Below are 19,407 nucleotides of genomic sequence, written 5' to 3'. Positions count from 1 at the left end.
TATTATTATCAATTAGTTCCTTTATTTTGGTTATTGTTTTATGTACTTGAGTGCCCTCATGGTGGGTGCAAAAATGTTTACAATTGTTAGATTCCTATTGGATTGTACCCTTTACTGTGGTATAGTAGCATTCTTTGGCTCTTGCTACAGTCTTTGTTTTTGGTTAAGTTTATTTATTTTGAGAGAGACAGAGTTGGGGAGGGACATAGAAAGGGGGAGAGAAAATTTCAAGCAGCCTCCATACTGTCAGCCTGGAGCCCAACATGGTGCTCAAAGCAACCAGCCATAAGATCATGACCTGAGCCAAGACCTAGTCGGTCGCTCAAATGGCTGAGGCACCCTGGTGCCCCACAGTGTTTGTTTTAAGGACTCTTTTGTCTAACAAAAGTATCGCTACTTTTTCTTTTAACGTGGTAAATTTTTCTCCATCCCCTCATTTTCATTTTTTTTAAATAGAATTTATTGTCAACTTGGCTAACATACAGCACGTACAGTGTGCTCTTGGTTTTGGGGGTAGGTTCCCGTGGTTCATCACTTACAGACAACACCCAGGGCTCATCCCAACAAGTGCCCTCCTCAATGCCCACCACCCAATTTCCCTTCTCACCCACCGCCCCCCCCATCAACCCTCTATTTGTTCTCTGCATTCAAGAATCTCCTATGGTTTGCCCCTCTACTTCTCTGTTTGTAACTATTTTTCCCCTTCCCTTCCCCCACGGTCTTCTGTTAAGTTTCTCAAGTTCCATATATGAGCAAAAACATATGACATCTGTCTTTCTGTGACTTATTTCATGTAGCATAATACCTTCCAGCTCCATCCACATTGCAAGAGATAGCACGATTTCACTCTTTCTCCTTGCCAGGTAGTATTCTAGTGTATATATAAATCACATCTCTTTATCCATTCATCAGTTGATGCGCATTTAGGCTCTTTCCACAATTTGGCTATTGTTGAAAGCACTGCTATTGACTTTGGAGTACATGTGCCCCTGTGAATCAGCACTCCTGTATCCTTTGCATAAATCCCCAGTAGTGTTATTGAGGGGTCATAGGGTAGTTCTATTTTCAATTGTTTTGAGGAACCTACGCACTGTTTTCCAGAGCGGCTGCACCAGGTTGCATTACCACCAACAGTGCAAGCACCCCCTCACTTTCAATCTGCAGGTGTCTTTATGTCTAAAATGAGGTTTTTATAGGTAGCATACAGATGGGTCTTGTTTTTTAATCCATCCTGTCACCCTAGGTCTTTTGGTTGGAGTGTTTATTCCATTTATACCCAAAGTAATTATTGACAGGTATGTATTTATTGTCATTTTACTACTTGTTTTGTGGTTGTTTCTGGAGGTTTTCTCAAATCCTTTATTGTTTTTCTCTCTTTGATGTCTTTCTAATTTGCTTTAATGATATATTTGGATTTCTTTCTCTTTATTCTTTGCATTTTTATTAGTGGGTTTTGGTATATGATAAGCATTAATTTGTATATCACCTCTTCTGCGTGTAGCAGTCTATATTAAGTTGATGGTCACTCAAGTTAGAGCTCATTTTTTTTCTCCTCCCCATGGTTTAGATAAGCTATTATATTGTATATCCTTTTTTGGGGCATTCCTTGACTGATTTTTTTACAGAAATATACATTTTTACTGCTTTTACATTTCCTGCCTTTATACTGTCACTTTTGATCTCTCCTTTCCACTCAGAGTCCCCGATAATATTTCTTACAAGCTGATTTAGTGGTCACAAACTCCTTCCATTTTTGTTTGTCTGAGAAATTCTTTATCTCTCCTTCTATTATGAATGATAACCTTACTGGATACAGTATATTTGTCTGCAGATTTTTCTCATTCAGCACTTTGAATATGTCATGCCATTTCGTTCTGCCTTGCAAAGTTTCTGTTGAAAAATCTCCTGCTAGCCTTGTGGGTTTTCCCTTGGAAGTTAATGACTTGTTTTGCTGCTTTTAAGCTTTGTAGCAGTGGGGCGCCTGCGTGGCTCAGTTGGTTAAGCATGACTTGATCTTAGTTCAAGTCGTGACCTCACAGTTCATGAGTTTAAGCCCTCCAGTGGGCTCTGCACTGACAGCACAGAGAATGCTTGGGATACTCTCTCTCTGTCTCTCTCTCTCTCTCTCTTTCTGCCCCTCCCCTGCTTGTGTCTGCGTCTGTCACAGAAAAAAACCAAAAACAAAACAAAAAAAACCAAATGTTTAAAAAAAAAAGATGTTAGCAGTATGTTTTGCAAATTTAATTACATGTCTTGGGTGTTGATTTTGATGGAAGTTCTCTGTGCCTTCTGGATCTGAATGTCTGTTTTCTTCTCCACATTAAGGAATTTTTCAGTTATTGTGTCTTCAAATCAATTATCTGTCCCCTTCTCTCTGTCTTCTTCTTCTGGGACTCCTATCATATGAATGTTTTTACATTTGACGGAGTCACCATGTTCCCAAGTCTATTCTTGCATTGGATAATTCTTCTTTGTCTTCTTCAGCTTCACTGCTTTCCATTACTTTGTCTTCTAGGTCATTAATTTGTTCCTCTGCTTCTTCCAGCTTGCTGTTCATTTTTTACTGCACTCTTCATCTCTGATTCTTGAACTCTTTTATGTCTGTGGTAAGGGTCTCTGATGTCTTCCATTCTTTTCTCAAGTCCAGTGAATATCCTTATGATCATGGTTTTAAATTCTCCATTAGGCATGTTATTTACACCTGTCCCATTTAGGTCTCTGGCCATGGCCTTATCCTGTTCTTTAATTTGGGATAAATGCCTCTGTCTTTTCATTTTATCTAAGTATCTGCCAGCTTCTGTGTGTTAGAGAAGCAGGTTATGTCACCTGCTCCCAAAAAGTAATGGACTTAGGGAAAAGATATCATGTAATGCCCAGGGTCTAGCACTTCAGGGAGTGTCACCAGTGTGTGCTGCATGTGTCCTGCTGTTGTGTTCTGGCTATGCTATCCTTCAGGCCAGTCATCTGCAGAGGCTCTCCTTGCCTGGTCTGGTGTGTGTTTGGTCCCTGGCCTGAATGTAGCGAGTTTTAACCAGGTGTGCTCCGGTCTGCTTATGAAATGAGACCTGTCACCACCTCTACTGGAACTGAGGCCAAGAGAGACTCTCTGGTTGGGAGATGTGTGTGGGCAGGCGTTTGCCCTGGTCTTCTGGGGGACGGGTCTGCTGTGCTGGAACTCAAGCAAGAGTGATTGAGAAAGGTAGTTCCACCAGAGTGCAAGGGGGTGGTGCTTGGTGTAAGAAAGTTAGGTAGCCAGTGTTAACAATGCATTGCTTCCTGCAGGTGGCTTTATGTTTGTGGTGAGGGGCAGGAGGAGATGGTGGCAGCCAGCAGCTTTGTTCTTACAGACAGGTCTCTCTGAACTTTGCCTCTGAGGGACGTGCTCTGAGAAGAGCAAATAATTTCCCCACTGTGTGCCCCAGGCACTCTTCAGACTACGGTATCCATGCTGTATGCTTCCACGTTGTTTGCTTTCCCTCTGTCCAAGAGCAGTGTAGTACCTCAGGGCTCTAACCCAGCTAAACCGGATGCCCTTTAAAACTCCAGACTTTAGGGGCGCCTGGGTGGCGCAGTCGGTTAAGCGTCCGACTTCAGCCAGGTCACAATCTCGCAGTCCGTGAGTTCGAGCCCCGCGTCAGGCTCTGGGCTGATGGCTCAGGGCCTGGAGCCTGTTTCCGATTCTGTGTCTCCCTCTCTCTCTGCCCCTCCCCCATTCATGCTCTGTCTCTATCTGTCTCTATCTGTCTCAAAAATAAATAAACGTTGAAAAAAAAAAAAGAATCACTGAGATTCTTTGATTAAAAAAAAACTCCAGACTTTAAGCACTACTGGTTGCAAGAACTCACGCAATGCAGCCCCTCTTGTTTTCCAAGCCAGCGGGTATGGGGAAATGTTCTCTTTGTGCATTCCCCTGTGCGTTCCTCTCTCTCACCCTTATCCACAGCCTCGACTCCCTCCCCTCTGCAGCAGCCAGGATCTGTTTCTCTTCTAGATGACATTTCTGCATCAAGGACCTTCTTTGATGTGGCCTCTTCTCTCCCTTTTGTTGTGGAGTTTGTTCTTGTGGAGTTTGTTAATTTTAAGTAATCCAAAGCAGGGGCACCTGGGTGGCTTAGTTGGATAAGCGTCTGTCTTCAGCTCAGATCATGATCTCATGGCTCATGAGTTCAAGTCCCGCACTGGGCTCTGTGCAGACAGCTGGGAGTCTGGAGCCTGCTTCAGATTCTTTGTCTCCCTCTCTCTTTGTCCCTCCCCCACTTGCACTCTGTCTCTCTCCCCAAAATAAAATAAACATTAAACAAATTAAATAATCCAAGGCAAACTAAAACAACACATTATTATCATTTAAGCCAGCATTTTCCAAACTGTGTTATGAGCTATATATACACTATGGATAATTTTGAACTAAATGTATTTATAAGTGCATAAGAAAAAAATATAAAATGTATTTAAGTTTTGTTATGAAAGTATAATAATAATGCACTTTTAAGAAAGAAACGGTATAGTAGGTACAAGAATACCTGGAAGTTGCCTGAAAATGCTTGATTCCTTTGAATTTAGTAACAGAAATACTATATAATTCTAATTATTGGTTATTTTCATTGTTATAAAGGTTTTGTAAACTTATGTGAATTAAGTATTTGTTATTATATAGATATGACCATTTTTATAGTCTGCTTTCTTCAAAATATAAGTTATAACTAGTTAATTCTTTATAGTATTCTCTCAATAAATATTTTTTAAATTAGCATTAAAAATAAATAAATTAAATAAAACTTAACCATGATCAATTAACTTGAGAAATACACTGCCAGAGTCAAAAGGGATGGCTCCAAAGCAAAGTTCAAATAAACAATTTTATACTTTCAGACACTGTACTTTGAGGCAAGAAATCTGTGTTTTTGTAGCTGATGTTAATTCAGATTCATGCTGTATTTCAGTTACACTGATTTGTAATTATTTCTTAGATGAAAGAGGGAAGTAGGTGGATGCCCCTTCCTAGTGCAGCAATAATTGCACATTTAGATTCTTAGTGCTTATTTTAACCAACATTCCTTAGAAGAATATAAACACTGTTACCTTTATTGAAAAGAAGTTTGTTTCAAGTGGCAAAATTCACTAAAAGTTTAACTATTTATTAAGTATAACAGCACATAGTGTTAAAAAATACTACTTGTCTAGAACCGCGATTGAAAATTTTTTAGAAATGGCCTGATAATAACTTTGACTTTGCCCTATGACCTCTATTGTATCCATTCCACTCTACTATTGTAACATGAAAGCAGCCACAGATAAAAGGTAAAAGTTGGAGTATAGCTGTATTCAAATAAAACTTTATTCATGAACACTGAAATTTAAGCATAATTCTCATGTGTGGCAAAATAGTGTTTTATAATTTTTCCCCAACAATTTTAAAATAAAACATCATTCTTAGCTTGCAGATCCTATCAGAACAGGCTACAGGAAGAATTTGGCCCTATAGCAACAGCAAAACCAGGCCTCCTTAGAGACTACTATTCCAAAACAGATTGGTTGTACTAGCCATGTGCCCAAAAATAAGAATACTGAAAAATAAAAGACAAATTAGCAAGGGCTGACTAAAGTGTAAGAGATCAGGTCCTCACCCAGGATGTCCACCTGCCCTGCTGATGCATGGCCACCTCCCCTTGGCATTCCCAGCCACCAGCAGCAAATGAAAGCATCCAGACCAGGTGCACACAGTCCTGCAGCATGCAGGCTGTCCCATCTAGTTCTGAGCAACATTTACTTGCTGAGCAAGGTTTTCTCATCCATCAAGTCGCTGCTACCTACTGTGGTTCCCAGAGGGACAGAAAGCTGCCTTTCTGTCCCTCACCTGCTGGGCTTGTAGTCCAAGACAGAGTCCAGCTTCTCTGGTTGCTCATGGCCCAGTGGAGGTAGCAGCTGATTTGTGCTCTTCATACAAGTGAGTTGGGGGCTGTGACAGGCCCATGGGGATCACAGCCAAGGTGAATGGTTGACTCTGGTGCTTCAAATTTACTGAACATCTTATTTGGCAGAGGATAGACTACCTTCTAGAAAACATGTTTAAAGAATGTTTTTTGCTCAGTATGGGATATTTGGGCCCTTTCCCATCAGAGACAGAGGATCAAAGAAAGGGCACTCTGGGTTTAGTGTGGGAGTGGCCCAGTTTGTTTTCCCAGCAAACGTCCTGGGCACAGCTGGAACACAATGGTGCAGTAGATAATGTGCCCCCCCCCGACCCCCGCCTTCCCTTCCTTGGGCTTCAGGCCTGAAGAAAGCAGGAGAAAGCTCCTCCATACCCCCCCCCCCAACCCCCCGCAGAGAACCCCAGCAGCTCTGGCTGTTGCTGCGTCCACCTGTCCTGGACAGACCGCCCTAATTGCATGTGGTAAGCACCGCTGGGGCCCTGGGCCCTGGCTGCCAAGTACTTGGCTGGAACCCCTCACTCTGAGCTTCAAGACGCCCAGGGAACAGGAGCCCTGGGCACATCGCTGCCTCTGTAACAGCTGGGCGGAAGGGCTGGAATCCTGGCTGGAGCACCAGAGGCCGCAAGGAGAGAGGGCGCGGGGAGGGGGACGGGGGGGGGGCATCGGAGGCCAGGAACAGGGTGGGCTGCCCCTGCAGCTCTTGGCCTCGCTGCAAGGCTTCCTGCCTTGGAGGTTCCGCCGCCAGCGCCTCCGGGAACTGCCCGGCTTCTGAGCATTTGGCTGGGTCTCTGCCGCTGCTGTTGGGACCTGGCGGCCTGCACGCTAGGGTTGGAGGGCAGCGCGGCCTTGAAGCGCGCGGCAGCAGGGACTCCTGTCCCTCCAGAAGTCTGTCCCGAAATGAGCGTCTGAGCTGGGGCGTGGTGCCAACACCGACCTCGCCACCCTCCTTCAGAGGACAGGGCGGGCAGCTCCTAGCATGCGGTTGTGAGTGTGTGTGTGTGTGTGTGTGTGTGCGCGCCCGCGCGCGCGCGCGCAGGAGAGTCTCCGCAGGACTCAGGATGTGGGGCTTTCAAACTTAGCAGCGGAGCCTCCAGGGTCTCCGTGTCACCTTCCTGGCCCAGACTAGTTCAGGTAGCACAGCCCTAGCCAAGATTCCCCTGGAGACTGAACTTCTCTGGCCCTGGCTCCTCCTGCGGCTAGGAAGCAAGAGGGGGCCCTGAGTGTTGAGTCCCTGTTTCCTTCTCTTCCTTTCTTCCCCGACTCTGGGCGCTGGGCCCCCATCCCAGACCTGACCAGACGCAAGCGCTGGCCTGTGGCACTTCCAAAATCTGGGAGATGAAGTGGCAGGTTCAGTGATGCAGGGTAGGCATTTTGAGTTTGAGGCGGGAGGGTGGCAGAATGGTGGCAGCCAGGCTGCCAGCTGCCAGAGGCCATTCACCCCTGGCCAGAGCCCTTCCCCTTCCATAGTCCCAACGTCCATGTCTGGAAATAGAAGCAGTCTTTACAGTTCTCACCTCAAGACCTTGCCTTTGGTGTCTTTTCCCTTATTCTAGTGGTAGGGCTCTCCCTCTGTGGTCCTCATCTTGCTGCTGCCTTTTGTTTTTGTTTTGAATCCACTCTAGATCAGGAAATCAAGGTGACAGCAGATGTTGAGGAGAGCAGGGTACTTGTACAAATTGCTGAAATGAGGAGTCTTAGCCTCTCAGAAAAATCCACATCCATAGCTGCATACCAGCAACCAGGCCCATTGATTCCAATGTCTTGGTTTCATCCTGAATAAACTCTGGTGCAGGACTGGGTGTCCTTTAATGCACCTGTGTCCACTTGGTCCTCTCCTTGCTCCTCTCAGGCTATGCAGATCCCACCTGCCCTTCCCTACCTCCTTTTCCAATGTATTTTCTCCTGCCAGGGCAGGTATTATCCACCAGAGTCCTCTCCGTATTTCCTGCTGGTGAAAAATTAGGAAAGCATTGTACTAGCTCCATTTATTGTGATCCACTCTCATCATCCCTATTGATTTATTATCTGTAACTTGTATTTTAATTCTTGATTATATTCTGGACTTATGTAAACAAACTTTTTAACTATAGAAAATAATTTTCAAGTTGTGTAGAAAGGGTGGTGTGCTCAGCAGAATAATGACTCCCACAGAGTAGTCCTACTTCCTAATCTTCAGACCTGTGAATATGCTATCTCACATGGAAAAAAAAAAAGACTGTAAGGATGTGATTAAATTAATGATACTGATATAGAGAAACATTCCCCATGGATTATTTATGTGGGTGCAATGTAATCACAAGGGTCCTCAGAGGGCCACAGTCAGAGAAGGAAATGTCGGGACAGAAAAAGAAGCAGAGGCAGGAGTGAGATGAGAGCTGCAAGGGGCAATGAGTCAAGGAATGTCAATGGCCTCTGGGAGCTGGTTAAAGCATGGAACAGATTCTCCCACTAGAACTTCCAGAAGGAGCCCAGCCCTGCCAAAATTTTGATGCTAGGATGGTACACCCATTTGGAACTTCTGATTTCTAGGACTGTAAGAGTATAAATAATGTGTTAATTTGTTACATCAACAATAGGAAACTGATGTAGGTAGTGAGATGTATTTTTTCTGAAGCAGAGATTTAGTATAATATTGGTAAGTGAAACTTCCTTGTATCAAGGAATTAGAATGAAGAAGGGTGACTCTGACAATCTATTTTCTCTGAAAATCAATTCTGAGCCACTCCTCTCAGAAGAGAAGGGGAACTATGGGCAGATGCTAAGGACCCATCCCTGAAGACAGGCTGGGACTGTGAGCACAGAAGCCTCAGGGGACAACACAGGAAGGAGCTGTGTGTGCAGGACCCTGTTGAAGAGCTTTGAGGGGCATCTACAGCTGGGACAAAGACATGCCAAGAGGGCTTCCTGAGGGCTTTGCATCTTTATCTTCACCAGCAGCTGAGCAGGGACGATGTCTCATTGGTAGAAGAAAGAAGTTAACCATGGTGAGTAATATGTTTTATTCAACTCAGTTTTATCTCTTTTTCTTCCATGTTATACTAGGATAAAGTGACAGCAATATTTTATTTAATGCTTAAACTTTTTAAAATGCCACTATAGTTAACATACAGTGTTATATTAGTTCCAGGTATACAATACAGTGATTCAACACTTCCATACAATACCAGTATGCTTAAACTTTTATAATTTTTTTACACAAAGTAAGATTAAGATAAATAAAAACACATACCACATGATTTTATTAATATGTGGAATTTAAGAAACAAAAGAAATGAACAAAGAAAAAAGAGACATAAAAAATAGACTATTGGGATGCCTGGGTGGCTCAGTGAGTTGAGCATTCAACTCTTGATCTCAGCTCAGGTCATGATCTCATGATTGGTGAGATTGAGGAGCCCCAGGTTGGGCTCTGCACACTGACCCATGTGGAGCCTGCTTGGGATTCTCCCTCTCTCCCTCTCTCTCTGCCCCTTGCCTGCTCATGCTCTTTCTGTCTCTCCAAAATTAAATAAATAAACTAAAAAGAATAAATAAGGGCACTTGGGTGGCTCATTTAGTTGGGCATCTGACTTTGGCTTAGGTCATGATCTCATCATTCATGAGTTCAAGCTCCACGTCTGGATCTGACAGCTGGGAACCCGGACCCTGCTTCAGATTCTGTGTGTGTGTGTCTCTCTCTGTCCCTCCACCTCTCACACTCTGTCTCTGTCTTTCTCTGTCTCAAAAACAAATAAACATTAAAAATAATAATAATAAACAAATTAATGTTTTTAAAAAATGACTCTTAAATACAAAGACAAACTAGTAGTTGCCAGAGTGGAAGTGGGGAGAGGGATGGGTGAAATAGAGGAATGGTATTAAGAGGATACTTATGGGGCGCCTGGGTGGCGCAGTCGGTTAAGCGTCTGACTTCAGCCAGGTCACGATCTCGCGGTCCGTGAGTTCGAGCCCCGCGTCAGGCTCTGGGCTGATGGCTCAGAGCCTGGAGCCTGTTTCCGATTCTGTGTCTCCCTCTCTCTCTGCCCCTCCCCCGTTCATGCTCTGTCTCTCTCTGTCCCAAAAATAAATAAACGTTGAAAAAAAATTAAAAAAAAAAAGAGGATACTTATCATGATGAGCGCTGAATAATGTACAGAATTCCTTAATCACTATATTGAACACTTGAAACTAAGGTAACACTGTATGTTAGTTATACCTCAATTTAAAAAGTAAGATTAAGATTATTAAGTAGAAGACCATTGCTTTTCACAGTTCTTTAAGCCTGAATTAAACTGTGCTTGTATTAGACGTGGCTCATCCACTTAAAAATGGGGATGCTTTTAAGAAAATACAAAAGCTGGCTCCTAATTACACATTCAAATACTGGCACTACCCCTTCATATTTGTGTGATGTTGGACAGGTCACCTAACCTCTCTGACCCTGGATTTCCTTACTTCTAAATCACAGATAGCAATACTATAATCACCCAGCTGTTGGAGATATGTATATATTAGCACATATCTAAAGGGAGATAGCAATCTCCAATAATACCAATGAATGAGTAGTGATTAATAGTCAAATTGGGCATGGGGTAATCACTCTCAATGTCTGTTGGGTCTGGTTCTGCTTTGGATGCATTTCATCACTTGTGGCCCATTTCTATTTCTACATGCCCCTTGAGCCACACTGATCTAATTCCAGCTGAAACTCTAGTGTGTGGTTGAAGGGATGGACAGGGAAGCAGTCTTCTTCTGTGCCCACCTTCCTCTAAGCCCTTTATTTTGAGGATCTTATTTAATCCTCATAAGCTGTGGGCTAGTACTGTTATTCTCCTTGTTTTCCAAGTGACGAAACTGACACTCAGTGCTTTTAGTACTTGGCCAACATCACAAAGCAAGTAATGACTTACCAAGATTCAACCTGAGGCAAGTCTGACTCCTGGGCTCTCATGGCCACAGCAATTCACTTCTCCTAGGACCCCACTGCTAGCTCCACTCAACTCAGTGATTCTATTCATGGTTCTTTTGAAGTAGCTTTCAAAGATTTCTCTTATTACCAAAGTCCTGTGTAGTTACCATAACAAACTTTGAAAATATTGATAAATCTGAAAGGAAAATTTATATTCACCTGTAACCCCACAACACAGAAAATCTACCCAGCAGAGATAATCTCTCTTCATCTTTTGATTTATTTCCTTTCTGTTTTAAACATTTGTATGTTATAAAAAGGACTATTTTTGTTTAACCAAATCTTTATTTTTAGCAATTAACATTATTCCTCAAGTGAAAGTAAACATTCTTATAATTAAAATGTTTTACATAATTATTTCTCTTGTATAAATTTCCAGAAATAAGAATTGAAAATTCTATGTTAAGCAGAAACCATTTTTAAAGTTTTTTGATCTATATGTACCACCAAAGGGTCAAGGCAGGAAGGACTGTAGAGTATGTAGATCTGCATGGATAAAGGCTAGAGTCTTGTTAACTGGTATCATGTTATATTAAAAGATTCCTATTGGGGTGCCTGGGTGGCTCAGTTGGTTGAGTGTTTGACTTTGGCTCTGATCATGATCTCATGCTTTGTGAGATCAAGCCCTACACAGGGCTCCTAGCTGTCAGCTCCAAGCCTGCTTCAGATCCTCTGCCCCCTTTGTTCTTCCCCTCTCTGCTTGTCCTCTTTCTCTCTCTCTCTCTCTCAAAAATAAACATTTAAAAAAATGAAAGATTCCTGTTACTTCATAGAAGAGAAATAATATCACAGTCTTAATTTGTACAAGCAGGTTGATTTTTTAAATGTTTGTTTGTTTATTTATTTATTCATTTATTTTTGAGAGAGAGAGAGAGAGAGAGGCAGAGCACGAGTGGGGGAGGGGCAGAGAGAGAGGGACACACAGAATCCGAAGCAGGCTCCAGGCTCTGAGCTGTCAGCACACAGCCTGATGCGGGGCGCGAACTCACAAACTGCAAGATCATGACTTGAGACGAAGCCCTACTTTTAATGGACTGAGCCCCCAAGCGCCCCCAGACAGGTATTTTTTTTTTCATTTTTCTTACAACTATTTGTTTCTTTATATGAGCTTTCCAGCTTATGTAACTTGCCAATTTTTATGCTGGAATGTTTATTTTATTATATATTTGTAAGACTTATTTATTAGGAATATAATATTTCTTTCATTCTGACGTTTTAGTTCTTCTTTTATTTTTGTACATAAAAGTGTACAAATGGATAAAATCATGAATGAAAATGGAATTATTACAACCAATCCCTCAGAGATACAAGCAATTATCAGGGAATACTATGAAAAATTACATGCTAACAAACTGGACAACCTGGAAGAAATGGACAAATTCCTAAACACCCACACCCTTCCAAAACTCAATCAGGAGGAAATAGAAAGCTTGGACAGACCCATAACCAGTGAAGAAATTGAATCAGTCATCAAAAATCTCCCAACAAATAAGAGTCCAAGACCAGATGGCCTCCCAGGGAGTTCTACCAGACGTTTAAAGCAGAGATAATACCTATCCTTCTCAAGCTATTCCAAAAAATAGAAAGGGAAGGAAAACTTCCAGACTCATTCTATGAAGCCAGTATTACTTTGATTCCTAAGCCAGACAGAGACCCAGTAAAAACGAGAACTCCAGGCCAATATCCCTGATGAATATGGATGCAAAAACTCTCAATAAGATACTAGCAAATCGAATTCAATAGCATATAAGAAGAATTATTCACTATGATCAAGTGGGATTCATTCCTGGGATGCAGGGCTGGTTCAACATTCGCAAATCAATCAACGTGATACATCACATTAATAAAAGAAAACCATATATAAAACCAAATAATAAAAAACCATATGATCCTGTCAATTGATGCAGAAAAGGCCTTTGAAAAAATCCAGCAAACTTTCCTAATAAAAACCCTCGAGAAAGTCGGGATAGAAGGAACATACTTAAAGATCATAAAAGCCATTTATGAAAAGCCCACAGCTAACATCATCCTCAATGGGAAAAAGCTGAGAGCTTTTTCCCTGAGATCAGGAACACGACAGGGATGTCCACTCTCACCGCTGTGGTTTAACATAGAGTTGGAAGTTCTAGCATCAGCAATCAGACAACAAAAGGAAATCAAAGGCATCAAAATTGGCAAAGAAAAAAGTCAAGCTTTCACTTTTTGCAGATGACATGATATTATACATGGAAAATCCAACAGACTCCACCAGAAGTCTGCTAGAACTGATACATGAATTTAGTAAAGTTGCAGGATACAAAATAAATTTACAGAAATCAGTTGTATTCTTATACACTAACAATGAAGCAACAGAAAGACAAATAAACAAACTAATCCCATTCACAATTGCACCAAGAAGCATAAAATACCTAGGAATAAATCTAACCAAAGATGTAAAAGATCTGTATGCTGAAAACTATAGAAAGCTTATGAAGGTAATTGAAGAAGAGATAAAGAAATGGAAAGACATTCCCTGCTCATGGATTGGAAGAATAAATATTGTAAAAATGTCAATACTACCCAAAGCTATCTACACATTCAATGCGATCCCAATCAAAATTGCACCAGCATTCTTCTCAAAACTAGAACAAGCAATCCTAAAATTCATATGGAACCACAAAAGGCCCCGAATAGCCAAAGTAATTTTGAAGAAGAAGACCAAAGCAGGAGGCATCACAATCCCAGACTTTAGCCTCTACTACAAAGCTGTCATCATCAAGACAGCATGGTATTGGCACAAAAACGGACACACAGACCAATGGAATAGAATAGAAACCCCAGAACTAGACCCACAAACGTATGGCCAACTCATCTTTGACAAAGCAGGAAAGAACATCCAATGGAAAAAAGACAGTCTCTTTAACAAATGGTGCTGGGAGAACTGGACAGCAACATGCAGAAGATTGAAACTAGACCACTTTCTCACACCATTCACAAAAATGAACTCAAAATGGATAAAGGACCTGAATGTGAGACAGGAAACCATCCAAACCCCAGAGGAGAAAGCAGGAAAAGACCTCTCTGACCTCAGCTGTAGCAATCTCTTACTTGACACATCCCCAAAGACAAGGGAATTAAAAGCAAAAATGAACTACTGGGACCTTATGAAGATAAAAAGCTTCTGCACAGCAAAGGAAACAACCAACAAAACTAAAAGGCAATCAACGGAATGGGAAAAGATATTTGCAAATGACATATCGGACAAAGGGCTAGTATCCAAAATCTATAAAGAGCTCACCAAACTCCACACCCAAAAAGCAAATAACCCAGTGAAGAAATGGGCAGAAAACATGAATAGACACTTCTCTAAAGAAGTCATCCAGATGGCCAACAGGCACATGAAAAGATGCTCAACGTCGCTCCTCATCAGGAAAATACAAATCAAAACCACACTCTGATATCACCTCACGGCAGTCAGAGTGGCCAGAATGAACAAATCAGGAGACTACAGATGCTGGAGAGGATGTGGAGAAACGGGAACCCTCTTGCACTGTTGGTGGGAATGCAAACTGGTGCAGCCACTCTGGAAAACAGTGTGGAGGTTCCTCAAAAAATTAAAAATAGACCTACCCTATGACCCAGCAATAGCACTGCTAGGAATTTACCCAAGGGATACAGGAGTGCTGATGCATAGGGGCACTTGTACCCCAATGTTTATAGCAGCACTCTCAACAATAGCCAAATTATGGAAAGAGTCTAAATGTCCATCAACTGATGAATGGATAAAGAAATTGTAGTTTATATACACAATGGAGTACTACGTGGCAATGAGAAAGAATGAAATATGGCCCTTTGTAGCAACATGGATGGAACTGGAGAGTATTATGCTAAGTGAAATAAGCCATACAGAGAAAGACAGATACCGTATGGTTTCACTCTTATGTGGATCCTGAGAAACTTAACAGAAACCCATGGGAGAGGGGAAGGAAAAAAAAAAAAGAGGTTAGAGTGGAAGAGAGCCAAAGCATAAGAGACTCTTAAAAACTGAGAACAAACTGAGGGTTGATGGGGGCTGGGATGGAGGGGAGGGTGGGTGGTGGGTATTGAGGAGGGCACCTGTTGGGATGAGCACTGGGTGTTGTATGGAAACCAATTTGACAATAAACTTCGTATATTCCAAAAAAAAAAAAAGTGTTTTAAAACATGCATAGTAAAATCCATTAAACTTTCTCTATGTACTTCAGTGTTCAGGATAATACCTATCTATATATTTTACTAGAGCTGCCATAATAAAATACCACAGAATGGAGGGCTTAGGAAAAATTTATTTTCTCACAGTTCTAGAGGCTGGAAGTCCAAGATCAGGGTGTCAGGTTGGTTTTTCCTGAGGCCTCTCTCCTTGGCCTGCAGGTAGCCACCTTCTCACTGTGTCCTCATATGTTCTTTCCTCTGTACACACATCCCTGGTGTTTCTTTTGAGTCCAAATTTCCTCTGCTTATGAAGACATAGGTCATATTGGATTTAGGACACAGTTGAACAGCCTCGTTTTAACTTGTTCACTTCTTTAAAGGCCTATCTGCAAATAGAGTCACATTCTGAGGTATTGGGGGCCAGGTATTTAACATAAATGGGAGGGGACAATTCAGTTCATAACAGTTTATAAACGTTTTCTCCATCTCAGGATCATATGAAAATATTTAGATTTTGTTTTTGAGGTATTTGACATCAAATTTTATATTTAAATGTCATTTGAAATTTATTTTGATATATGGAACCATCCTTATTGAGAAATATTTACATAAAGAAAGGTTCCTAGATTATATAAGTAGTTTAAAGAATAATGGTAAAACAAGTACCCATGTCCTCATCACACAGTTCATAACTAGAACGTTGTAATTCTTCTGTGTACCTTAATCCGATGATATTCCCTTACTTTCATTAGAGATTTCTATATGTATGCATGTTCCTAAATAATATATTGGCTTTTTCTTTTTTGACCTTTTATGTAAGTAGCATCGTATAATAATTATCCTTTTGTGATGTAATTTTTATTCTGTGTTAGAAACTGGTTTCAAAGATTCATCCATGTTGATATATTAATTGATTTATGAAGAGAAATAATAAAGATCAGAGCAGAAATAAACAATATAGAATCTAAAAAACACAGTAGAGCAGATCAACGAAACCAAGAGTTGGCTTTTTCAAAAAATAAACAAAATTGACAAACCTCTAGTCAGGCTTCTCAAAAAGAAAAGGGAGATGACCCAAATAGATAAAATCATGAATGAAAATGGAATTATTACAACCAATCCCTCAGAGATACATACAATTATCAGGAAATACTATGAAAAATTATATGCCAACAAATTGGACAACCTGGAAGAAATGGACAAATTCCTAAACACCCACACTCTTCCAAAACTCAATCAGGAGGAAATAGAAAGCTTGAACAGACCCATAACCAGCGAAGAAATTGAATCGGTTATCAAAAATCTCCCAACAAATAGGAGTCCAGGACCAGATGGCTTCCCAGGGGAGTTCTACCAGACATTTAATGCAGAGATAATACCTATCCTTCTCAAGCTATTCCAAAAAATAGAAAGGGAAGGAAAACTTCCAGACTCATTCTATGAAGCCAGTATTACTTTGATTCCTAAACCAGACAGAGACCCAGTAAAAAAAGAGAACTGCAGGCCAATATCCCTGATGAATATGGATGCAAAAATTCTCAATAAGATACTAGCAAATAGAATTCAACAACATATAAAAAGAATTATTCACCATGATCAAGTGGGATTCATTCCTGGGATGCAGGGCTGGTTCAACATTCGCAAATCAATCAACGCGATACATCACATTAATAAAAGAAAAGATAAGAACCATATGATCCTGTCAATTGATGCAGAAAAGGCCTTTGACAAAATCCAGCACCCTTTCTTAATATTAATTGATTTACTTTTACTATTCATTAGTTCGTAATTTAAATATAACCAAACTTATCCAATAATTTTAATGGATATTTGAATATTTCCAGCTTTTGCTATTATGGAAATGGTTCAACCCTCCTGGCTGGGGGCTTCCCTCAAAGGGCTCATCTTGCAGGTGCCTGCCCACGCGTGTGAGCCCCGTCCCGCCCTGCCCACTGCCTGCCCGCCCTAGCGGCGGGTTCGTTCTTGGGTCGTCCGCAGGCGGGGAGGGTCATCTTGGCTGTCAGGCCCCCAGTCCTCCTAAGTGCAGACAATGGTGGCCGCCTCCTCCTCCACAGCGTGCTGATTCCCACCGCCCCCCACCCCCACCTGTGCCTCTAGCCCCTGCTCCAGACCTCCTGCTGCCTTCCTCCCTACCAAGTGCCCTTCCCTCCCTCCGGTGGGGGTGGTTGGGTGGGGGCTGAGATCTGAGGTGTGTCCACCAAGGCCTTTTTCCATGCTGGAGGTCCTGCCAGACCACGTGTCTCTCTCCACCTCACCGGGCTCCTCCCACCACAGTAGACAACTTCAGATCAAAAGTGAGGACTGCTGAATTTAAGAATATTAGTGGAGGGGTCGGGGGGGGATGCCTGGGTGGCTCAGTCAGTTAAGCATCTAACTTCAGCTCAGGTCATGATCTCCAGGTTTGTGAGTTCGAGCCCTTTGCGGGGCTCTGTGCTGACAGCTTGGAGCCTGGATCCTGCTTGGAATTCTGTGTCTCCCTCTCTCTCTGCCCCTCCCCTGCTCATACTCTGTCTCTGTCTCTCAAAAATAAATAAATTTTCAAAAAAAGTATTAGTCAGGGGATGAAAAGAAACTAACTAGGATTCCTTCAGCAACCAGGAGTGAACAGGGAAGAACTCAGCACCAAATTCCCACATGGTGGGACAGGAAATGTGTATTGAAGACCCACTCTTGGTTGCTGCTTGTGGTGGGCCCAAGTTCTTCTGAAGGAGGCCTGGTAGTGGCCCTGGAGCACTGGGGCACACACTGGCCAGGTCTTCTTGGAGTCACTGCTTGGGAATGCAGCCAAAAGTGGGTGGTAAATGGCATCTAAGGCTGGGGACTGAGTCAACAAGTACCACAAAGGAAAGTTGCAAAGAGCTTTGAAGAGAGTTCAAGAATCAGGGGCTCGTGCATAAGTCAAGGGCTCATAGGAAAGTTGTCCTGGCAAATGAAGGTGAAGGCAGGCACTGCTTGTAAGCCAAGGTGGAATCTGGAGGCCTTTCTGTTGGTGGAGGGCACACCACTGCCCATCTCACCTGTGGCACCTAGGAGGTGGAGCAAGAGTGCACGTGTTAGTACCTGAAAGATGATGAACTATGCTAGGGGAGGTTGAAGCCAGAGGACACTCTGGTGGAGGTCCCTAGAGGTCCTGACATGCAAATTGGTTGTCCAACTTGGGTATAGGGGGAAAGACTAACCAAACCATCTAGTAGCTGGTTCCCTCTGAAGTTTCCTGCAGGATAGCTGGCACTCTTGGACTTGAACCCACACAGTTTTATCTGTTAAAGCAAATGATTAGAGGTCTTGGGGCTGAAAGGATCTCAACCTATTCTCAAACATTAAATGGATAAGAAGCCTGGCTCACTGGCGTGGAGCTGGGCATGGAATGTGAATGCCTAGGAATACTTTTGGTAACCAGAACTGATGCTGCGGGATGAACCAAACTCAGGGTTAAGGCACTGGTGCCGAAGTGCATCAGACCCGAGAAAAGGGGTTGGTTGATATAGACAGCAGGACAGTGGCCATGGAAGTCTGAATTCTCTAAGGAGTGTGTAACAACTCACCTGCCAATCAACTAACCTTGAAAATGAATGGCGCTGGAGCTCGGGCCCATACCTGGCCATTGCTGGCAGTCAGTAATGCGAGTGAGAGGGATGGGAGCAGTGGGTGTGTGTGTGGTGGTTTCCCTTTTTGGGGGGCCAATGCTTCCCCCACCCCCCACCCCCCACCCCAAGGACGCTATGCTACAACAAGTAGGAAGGCTGCTGTGGTGAGCCTTGAAGCCTAGGGAGCTCCAGTGGAGCCCCAGGTGGAGCCACCACAAGTACAGATCTTGGTGATAGTAGCAAATATTCAAAGGAGAACGTTGAAAGCTGAAGTGGAGAAGGATTCCATGTGAACAGCAGTTTGAACATAGGTCAATCGGTCCTGAGAGATGTGCAATGCCATTCTGAAGCGACGGCTGATGGCATCCCTTGCCCTCAGCCAGTGGAAAGGGAGTCGGAGTCCAGTTCAGATTCCCCCAATCCAGAGTGGTGGAGATGGGCATCATGAGGTGACCAGTGCAGTAATACAACCCATCCAGGAGAAGCCAGCAGGAGCCCTGGGGAGAGCTCTCTTTTCTTTGTAAGTGCAGGGTGCTCTGGAATGGGTTACCCTGGAGAGAAGGACCCGGACCTTGGAAAGCATCACGGTTCTGGCTGGCATGGGTGAGCTATCACTGGCCCTTGAAAATCTGGGGGAGAGGGTGTAAAATCTCAAGCCAGGCTGCACGCATATCTGCAGCAGGTCTCAAAGGTGAACAACCTCTGTCATACTGGAACAATGTAGGTAAGGGAAGTTGACAAGTTGGATCCT

General features: G+C 42.8%; 1 long non-coding RNA gene across 1 annotated transcript; it reads right to left on the bottom strand.

Annotated features, from left to right (window-relative positions):
* Positions 1-697: 697 nt before the first annotated feature.
* Positions 698-19,137, bottom strand: LOC121033223 (uncharacterized). Its single transcript, XR_005791776.1, has 3 exons — positions 18,766-19,137; positions 17,098-17,115; positions 698-707 (listed from the first exon to the last, which is right to left on the bottom strand). It is a non-coding gene; the product is annotated as an uncharacterized LOC121033223 (long non-coding RNA).
* Between the last annotated feature and the right edge of the window lie 270 nt (positions 19,138-19,407).

Source organism: Herpailurus yagouaroundi, unplaced genomic scaffold, assembly GCF_014898765.1.
Source record: "Herpailurus yagouaroundi ecotype Mexico unplaced genomic scaffold, PumYag 142, whole genome shotgun sequence".
NCBI lineage: Eukaryota > Metazoa > Chordata > Mammalia > Carnivora > Felidae > Herpailurus > Herpailurus yagouaroundi.
Note: the sequence above shows the minus strand (reverse complement) of the source record. Positions and strands in the feature narration are given on the sequence as shown.